This window comes from Mandrillus leucophaeus, unplaced genomic scaffold (genome assembly GCF_000951045.1).
Source record: "Mandrillus leucophaeus isolate KB7577 unplaced genomic scaffold, Mleu.le_1.0 Scaffold55, whole genome shotgun sequence".
NCBI lineage: Eukaryota > Metazoa > Chordata > Mammalia > Primates > Cercopithecidae > Mandrillus > Mandrillus leucophaeus.
The window spans coordinates 2246720-2256157 of NW_012105919.1; positions in this window are offsets into that span (position 1 = coordinate 2246720).

Sequence of the window (9438 nt, forward strand, 5' to 3'; positions counted from 1 at the left end):
GCCGGGCGCCGGGCTCCGATGGCCCAGATGGCCCCGACCGCGTGCTGGAGCTCTTCGACCCACCCAAGGTAAGTAAGCCCTGCTCGCGGGGTTGCGCACTGTGCTGCGCCCTTCGCCTTCACCCTGGGGAGAGAGCCGGCTGGGGAGGTGTGATGGCTTTCCAGCTGGTGGCCACAGAGTGCCCAGAGGGAACTAGGCCCTCTTAAAAAAGAAATTTTAGGCCAAGTGCAATGGCTCATGCCTGTAATCCCAGCACTTTGGGAGGCCGAGGCAGGAGGATCGCTTGAGCCCAGGACTTTGAGACCAGCTTGGGCAGCTTAGCGAGACCCTATCTCTATAAAAAATTAGCCAGGTGTGGTGGTGCGTGCCTGTGGTCCCAGCTGCTCAGGAGGCTGAGAAGGGAGGATGACTTGAGCCCACGAGGTGGAGGCTGCAGTGAGCCGTGATCATGCTACCACACTCCAAGCCTGGGTGACAGAGTAAGACCCTGTCTCTAAATAAATAAAATAAAAAAGAACTTTTTATTTTTGAATTTTAGATTTACAGGCCAGGTGCAGTGGGTCATGCCTATAACTCCAGCATTTTAGGAGGCCAAGGTGGGCAGATCATTTGAGGCCAGGGGTTCAAGACCCGCCTGGGCAACATAGTGAATCCCTGTTTCTACTAAAAATATAAAAAATTAGCTGGGCACAGTGGCGCACACCTATAATCCCAGCTACTTGAGAGGCTGAGGCAGGAGAATCACTTGAACCTGGGAGGGAAGGTTACGGTGAACCAAGATCACACCACTGTAGTCCAGCCTTGGTGACAGAGTGAGAGTCGGTCTCAAAAAAAAAAAAAAAAAAAAATTTTAGACTTACAGGAAAGTTGCAAAGATAGTAGTGTTCCTTTACACATGGTACCCAGCTTCACCGAAGGTTCATATCTTACGCTGCTGTGTACATTGGTTGTAGCTAAGGAACCAGCACTGGTACATCACTATTAGCTAAACGCCACTGTTCCTTTGGCTTTGCCAGTTTTCCTCTAATGTCCCTTTTCTGTTCCAGCTCGCCACCCAGGATACCACATGAAGTTTAGTCGTTACGTCTCCTCAGGGGCCTGCTGGCTGTAATAGTTTCCAACCCTCTATTGTTGATAGCCTTGGCAGTTTTGAGGAGTACCAGTCAAGGATTTTGTACAATGTCCAGGGACACCTTTTTGGCTTCCCATTTGGGTGTCATATGGACTGGTAGCAGGTCACTCTGAGATCCTTGAAAACCCTGACTCGGACTGGCGTTGACAGATTGTTGTTTTATTTCCAGAGGGCTCAAAACCATCAGAGAATTTCTCTGCACCTCCTGTGCCTTGGTGATGTTTTGCAAGTTAAAAAAAATTTGTCCTTTGGCGAAACCCCATTGCTACAAAAAATATGAAAATTAGCTGGGCGTGGTGGTGTACGCCTGTGGTCCCAGCTGCTCTGGAGGCTGTGGTGGGAGGATCACTTGAGCCCAGGAGGTCAAGGCTGCAGTGAGCCAAGATCGCGCCACAGCACTACAGCCTGGGTGACAGTGCGAGACTCTGTCTCAAAAAAAAAAAAGTTCTTTTCCTTCACAGCTGGCTTAATTCCTACTGTGCTGTTGAGGCTGAAAGGTCACTGTGTTCTACTCACCTGACAGGCTCCATCTTTGACTCAGGTATGCATGACAGGACCATATAGCTTTCATCTAATTGCTCTCTCTTTGGGATCCCGTTACGTGGTAGGACCTTACTCTAGAGCATGAGCAAAACCGATGTGATACTGGCCCTGAGGGGCTCACGATGGGGGTGGAGGAAACCTACGGTTACTCTTTCATTCATTCGACAGACATTTATGGAGCACCTACTATGTGTTAGGCGGTCTAGTGGAGGCTATTGAGGAAATAAACCCACAAATGAACATGGAATTAAAAATAGTAAATTGTGTTCTAAAACTGGTAAATTGTGTTCTAAAGGAAAAGCAATGGGGTCTCTGGGAGGATAACTGAGGGGTCCCGGTTTGGTGGTTTGGGAGAGTCATCCAAGAATCCTTTGAAGTAACCTTTTCAAACTTGACTGTGGCGTAACATGCAGACCTGAAAGTATGTGAAGTATGAAACACATCTGAAGCTCTGTGTTTCCGTGTGTGTGCAATGCAAGTGACGAGCACCCCAGAGGGCTCCTTCATGCCTCCCCCAGGCCAGTGCCCCGTACCCCCATACATACCGCCTCTTATCACCACAGGTTCGATTTCTCTGTTCTTGAATGTCATGTGAGTGGAATCATGCAGTAGGTTGCCTTTGTTTTATTTTATTATTTATTTTGAGACAGGGTCTCACTGTGTCGCCTAGGCTGGAGTGCAGTGGTGTGATCATGGCTCATTGTAGCCTCAACCTCCCAGCCTCAGGTTATCTTCGTGCCTCAGCCTCCCCAGTAGCTGGGATCACAGTCACGTGCCACCACTCGCAGCTAATAAATAGGCTGCCTTTTATGTCTGGCTCGTTTTACCCAGCATAATGTTTTAGAGATTGATCACATTGATCATACGTGTCAATGGTGTCTTCCTTTTTTTTTTTTTTTTGAGACAGGGTCTTGCTCTGTCACCCAGCTGGAGTGTAGTGGCTCGATCTCAGCTCACTGCATCCTGTACCTCCTGTCCTCCTGGGCTCAAGCAGTCCTCCCACCTCAGCCTCCTGAGTAGCTGGGACCACAGGTGCATGCCACCACACCCAGCTAACTTTTGTATTTTTGAGGGAGATGGGATTTCACCATGTTGCCAATGTTGGTCTTGAACTCCTGGGCTCAAACGATCCCCCCACTTTGACCTCCCAAAGTGCTGGGATTACTGGCATGCACCACCGTGCTCAGCCTGGTTTGTTTCTTTTGAGTACTGAATAGATTCCATTGCACAGATGTCTTCATGTCCCACAACTGATTTATCCCATCCTCTGATGAATATTTGGGTTGTTTCTATTTTGATTTATGAATAAGGCTGTTATGAAGTTTGCATCTAGGTCTAAGTATGAACACACGTCCTTTCATTTCTCTCAGGTGGATTCCTAGAAGTGGCATTGCTCAGTCATAGAGTAGGTGCATGTTTACTTTAGAGAAATTGCCAGACTTTTCCCAAAGCAGCTGCACCATTTTGTATTCCACCAGCAGTGGGCGAGAGTTCTGGGTGGTTCCGCTTCCCCACCAGCACTTGAGCACTTGGTGGGTTTTTTTTGTTTTTTGTTTTGTTTTTGAGACGGAGTCTCGCTCTGTGGTCCAGGCTGGAGTGCAGTGGCACAATATGGGCTCACTGCAAGCTCCACCTCCCAGGTTCAAGCTGATTCTCCTGCCTCAGCCTCCCAGTAGCTGGGATTACCGGTGTGCGCCAGCACGCCCAGCTGATTTTTGTATTTTTAGTAGAGATGGGGTTTCACGGTGTTGGTCAGGCGCTTGGTGTTGAGTCACTGGTGGGTGTTTTCCTGGATCCCAAGGTGGCTTTACTTTGCATTTCCCTGATGACTCAGAGGTTAAGCACCTTTCATATGTTTATTGGCCATTGGAATTTGGTCGTTTGTGAAGTACATGTTTTTATTGTCTGTCTAGCCTTTTTTAAATTGATTTGTAAAAGTCGTTATATATTTTGGACAATTTCTTTGCGTTTTAAACGTCATTTCCTACCTTTATGGGCTGGCTTTTCAAGAAAGCAGTTTTTTTTGTTTTGTTTTGTTTTGTTTGAGACGGAGTCTCGCTCTGTTGCCCAGGCTGGAGTGCAGTGGTGTGATCTCAGCTCACTGCAACCTCTGCCTCCTGGGTTCAAGTGATTTTCTGCTTCAGCCTCCTGAGTAGCTGGAATTATAGGCGCATGCTACCATGCCTGGCTAATTTTTTATATTTTTAGTAGAGATGGGTTTTTGCCATGTTGGCCAGGCTGGTCTTGAACTCCTGACCTCAGGTGATCTGTCCACCTTGGCCTCCCAAAGTGCTGGAATTACAAGTGCGAGAACACCACGCCTGGCTAGGAGGACACTTTTCATCCTAAGTAAATCACTTACTTTCATCCTAAGTAAATCACTGGGCCTTCCAGGCAGAAGGAACAGCATGGGCAGAGACCCAGAGTAGAGAATGTATTTAGCATGTTTTGAAGAAAGGACAATATGAAGAGGCCAGTGTGGTGGAAGCACAGAGAGGGAGATGGGGAGCAGGGAAGTACATGTGGGTGGAGGACACTGGGAACGGAAGGACTTAGTGTTTTATTCCAAGCACAATCAGAAGCTGTTGGGAAAACGCAAGCACAGATAAAAACGGTTTTCTCATCATTTGTTAAAAATCTTGAGGCTGTGACACCATGAAAGACAAATAACGGTCTCAATACATGATCTTATCTGTGCAACACTGTGGGGTTCTTTTTTTTTTTTTTGGAGACAGAGTCTCGCTCTGTTGCCCAGGCTGGAGTGCAGTGGGTGCGGTCTTGGTACACTGCCAGCTCTGCCTCCCGGGTTCACGCTATTCTCCTGCCTCAGCCTCTTGGGTTGCTGGGACTACAGGCACCTGCCACCACGCCCGGCTAATTTTTTGTATTTTTAATAGAGATGGAGTTTCACCGTGTTAGCCAGGATGGTTTCAATCTCCTGACCTCGTGATCCGCCCACCTCGGCCTCCCAAAATGCTGGGATTACAGGCGTGAGCCACCGCGCCCGGCCGGAGTTCTTATCTTTGAAAAACAACTTCTGTGGCTGGGCGTGGTGGCTCATGCCAGTAATCCCAGCACTTAGGGAGACTGAGGCAGATTACCTGAGATTGGGAGTTTGAGACCCACCTGGCCAACATGGTGAAACCCCATCTCTACTAAAAATTATCTTGGTGGCCAAGTGTGTGGCTCATGCCTGTAATCCCAGCACTTTGGGAGGCTGAGGCAGGCGGATCACCTGAGGTCAGGAGTTCGAGACCAGCCTGACCAACATGGTGAAACCCCGTCTCTACTGAAAATACAAAATTAGCTGGGGGTGGTAGTGTATGCCTGTAATCCCAACTACTTGGGAGGCTGAGGCAGGAGAATCACTTGAACCTGGGAGGCAGAAGTTGCAGTGAGCCGAGATCACACCACTGCACTCTAGCCTGGGTGACAAGAGTGAAACTCCGTCTCAAAAAGGTTAAGTAAATATATAAAAAATAAAAATAATCTTGGAAGACCAGGTGTCGGGAGCCAGCTGGTCCTGGGTTTGAATAATGAATGAGCTGCTTTCTCAGCTCTGGGGCAAGTGCCATCACCTTTCTGAGACTCAGTTTCCCCCTGTATACATTGGAGGGTACTCATAGTTCCTACTCCATAGGGGTGTGTATATCTTGGCGGGGAGAGCACATGTGCCGCGTGCCTGGCGCTGGGAGCACTCCATGAGTGCTGCGTTGTTGTTGCCATGGTTGTTGTGGTTTGTTATGGTTTTGACTTCGGGCAGAGAGCCTGGGTTTATTTCCAGTGCTGGCTGGGCCCTCAGGGGAAGGCATCCCCAAGACTCCTGTTCTCTGGGAGCCCTGATGGTAGGGCCCCATCAGATTCCCCAGGGCTTGTCCCAATCCAGGGAACCAGGGAGGTCCCAGAGGGCTTTGCCTTAGCCCTGGCTGGCTGGGGCTCTGTCACAGGCTTGGCGGTTGCTGCGGGGCCTGGGGTGTTGCCTGCAAAGCAAGCAGCCCTGGAGAGGCTTCTCCTAGCCCCTCTGAGCATCAGGTGGAATAGTCCGGGCGGTTCCAGAGCGTCCCCTCGGTGAATCTGTGTCCAGGTGATGGGCTGAGGGTGCTCAGACCACAAATTTTGCATATGCCTGCCAGGTGGTCAACTGTGACCCCTGACCTCCTGACCTCTGACCCAGGGGTTGGCTCTGGGAACAGTTTTAAACAAAAGGATAAGAAAGTTCTGACAACCAGCACGTGGTGGCGAAGGGCTTAAGCTTTGGATCCGCACCTGCAGTCTGTCACTTAAAGGGTGCCCCGCAGGAGAGGGAGCAGATGTAATCCCAGTGCCAGCCTGGAGGAGGCCCTGCTGCCCAGGGCTGTAAGAGGCTTTGGAGGGAGAGAGCCAAGAGAAGGCAGCTGCCCAGAAGTCTGAGGCCAGGTGGGCCCAGCCCACAGGTGAGCCTCACCTGCAGTTGGGCCGCAGCTCCGCCCTCGGCCTGCTGTGTGACCCCCCGGCCTGTGGAGCAGGGTGACGGTACAGCACCTCCGGGGCACTGTGAGCGCTGCTCTGGAAGAGAGCGTTCTGTGACCGGGGTGTGCAAGGGAAAGGCCACAGCCTGCTGGGGGTGGGGGTGCGGTGGAGGAGATGTCTGTATTTTCTAAGGTCAGGAGAAGGGGAGAGAAGTCCCAGCTTTCTCTGGTCTCAGTGGCCACTGCAGGAGGGCAGCGTGGGCCCTTGGGGGGTGGGAGGGAGCTGCCTTCCCTGGGGTTGGTAATAGTCAGGCATCCTAGGGTTGGAGGGAGCAAGAGGGGTGAGATTGCAAAGGTGGTGGAGCTGGACTATGGGGGCCCTTGTGGGCCACCGTGGGGACTTTAGATTTTACACTAAGGGCAATGGGAACAATTGGAGGATTTAGGCTTAGAAGGCACTTGCCTGGGCCGCCTGGGGGTGGGAGTGGGTGAGAGGGACCCTCCAGGCTACCTGTGGTCTCCCAGCTCAGGCCAGCGATGGGAGAGTATGGCATGATTTCTTATGAAGACCTCCCTCCCCTGGGCACTGCTGAGCCCGAGGCAGGGCGAGGACAGGGGAGGAGTGTGTTTATGTGGGGGCAAGGTGACATGCCTTTCATCAGCCATCATCGGGGTCATGGCCAACACTCTTGCAACAAGACAGGTCAGCAAGAGAAAAGCATCACAAAGTTATTGAATCAGAGTTTTATGTGACACAGAGCCTCCAGGAATGAAGACCAAAAGACCCCAGGAAATGGTCTGTCTGGTGTTTAGGTTTGATGGAGCAGGGATAGCTGCATAAAAATGGGATTGGGACAAAAGGGTGTGATCTACTGAGCTAGACAGAGGCGGGATCCCAGCAAGGCCTACCTGCTCCCATTCCTCTTGGCCTCTGCATGGCGTTTCTTCCTCCCGGTATAGGGCAGGACCTCTCTGGAACTTACAGCCTGCCTCCCTCAGACAAGGTAGGTTGGAGAATTTCTTTGTGGATGGCTCCTACCCAGGAAGGTAGGGGAAGTTTAGAGTTGTAGTTCCAGGTTTTATTTCTGGCTTTCAGGGAGAGGGGTTCTAGATTCTATGACCTACCTTGAGGAAGAATTCTGGTACCGTTTTTCCTTTCCTTTCCTTTTTCCTTTCCTTTTCCTTTTCCTTTTCCCTTTCCCTTTCCTTTTCCTTTTCCTTTTCTTTCCTTTCCTTTTTTTGTAAGAGAGATGGGGATTTGCTATGTTGCCCAGGCTGGCCTCGAACTCCTGGCCTCAAGTGATCCTTCTGCCTCGGCCTCCCAGTGTTGGGATTACAGGCGTGAGCCACTGCGCCCAGCCGCCTAGTTTCTATAACTCGCTTCAGGGGAGAAGGGAGGGTGAGAGAGACAGGAGGGCAGAAGAAGGTCAGACAGACTTTGCTTCTGAGGGCCCCTTCTGAGCCCTTCTAGTCTTCTTTAGTTCAAGTACTTAGCACGCCACAGCACCTTTCTTTGGGGTGTTTTCTGAGCCCCAACATTCATGGCCCTGAATATGTGCCTCTGCGTGCCGGGCGTTGCCCTAAATTCTTTGACCTTCCCATGAGCTGGAGTTCACTGACCCATTTGACAGATGAGGAAATTGAGGCACTGGGAGAAGCACAGAAACTTACTTGCTTGGGTTTGTGAAGTGAAGGGGATCTGAACCCTGAGATGGGAACCTTTGATCCCAAGGGCCCTCTAACCCCAAGTCCCTGGCCACCTGCTGAACTAGTTCAAACAAGAGAGTGTATAACGCCAGCTCCAGGCTGGGCTGGACCTGAAGTGCGCATCTCACCTGGCAGTTACCAGAAAAGGAAATTTTACTGGTTGCCACATTTATAACCTAAAGTGGAGAGATTTCACAGAATCCAGACTTCTGGTTTCTCTTATGAAATCAGGGGATCAGCTGGGCGCGGTGGCTCATGCCTGTAATCCCAGAATTTTGGGAGGCCAAGGCAGATGGATCACTAGAAGTCAGGAGTTCAAGACCAGCCTGGCCAACATGGTGAAACCCAGTCTCTACTAAAAATACAAAATTAGCTGGGTGTGGTGCGCATGCCTGTAATCCCAGCTACTCGGGGGGCTGAGGCAGGAGAATCGCTTGAGCCCAGGAGGCGGAGGTTGCAGTGAGCCAAGATCGCACCACTGCACTCTAGCGTGGGTGACAGAGCAAGACTTCGTCTCAGAAAAAAAAAAAAAAAAAAAAATTCAGAGGATCTGGCAGTGCCAGGCCGGCATTGGAGGGGGTCCCAGCCTGGCCTGTGCTGCTGCTGGTTCAGTGGGAGAGCCTGACAGGGAGGTGACAGCAGGGACCCTGAGGGAAAGATTCCAGAAGCAGCTGCTGGACTGGAGTAGCTGGCTTTGGGCCCCAGACCTTCCTGGGGAGATGGGGCTCCCATTTCAAATGGAGCATACCCACCCTGCTGGGCCTCAGTTTCCATATATGCCCAGGCATGGGTTGGCTGAGATGATCTCGAAGTCCTGCCAGCCCTGGTGGTTCTGGAGGTTGAGCCTCAGTTTCCCTCATCTGTACAGTGGAGGACATGATGGAATTCTAGCTGTTGATAAATGCCCTTTAAGCCACCATTTATTGGGCTTTCCTTATACACCAGGCACTTTACTGACCTGGCTTCCTTTTATCTTCACAGCAGCCCTGTGAGGATAGCTGCACCATTAGGCCCATTTCACAGATGGGGAGACTAGGTCTGAGAGAGCTTAGTGGAAAAAGGTGGCTTTCCCAAGGTCTCACGGCCCCTGTGGCCGAGAGGGGCTTGGAACCTGAGCAGTTGGCTGCCCCTGTGAGCAATGAGTCTTTAGAAGGACTTACTGTCAGTATTATTGATGGTGCTGTTAACTAGGGCCCTGCATGGGTGGGGGCACCTGTTTCGGGCTCTGGGACTAGGAAAAGCTCCTGTGGCCATTTTATCCAATGCTGCCATTTTACAGATGCAGACACTGAGGCCTGGAGGGGGCTGGCCAGTGCCCCTCACCTAGCATGGAGGACTCTGCCTGGCACATCCCATCCATGGCCTCTGATGCCCAGCTTGGAGAAGGGGTAGAAGAGGGGCTGGGGGATGCCTCAGGGGGATTTAGCCCTCAGCCCTGAGCCCCCCGCTGCATCACAGGCCTGAGTGCCCAGGAGGCAGTGGTCTGGGTGGGAGTGGCGGCGACTCAGGGGCAAATGTGCTTCAGAGCCATCCTCACTCATCCCCTTTCGAGCCAGGTGTCCCGGGTGAGTGACTTGGCCTTGCTGGGCCTCAGTTTTCTGTAAAATG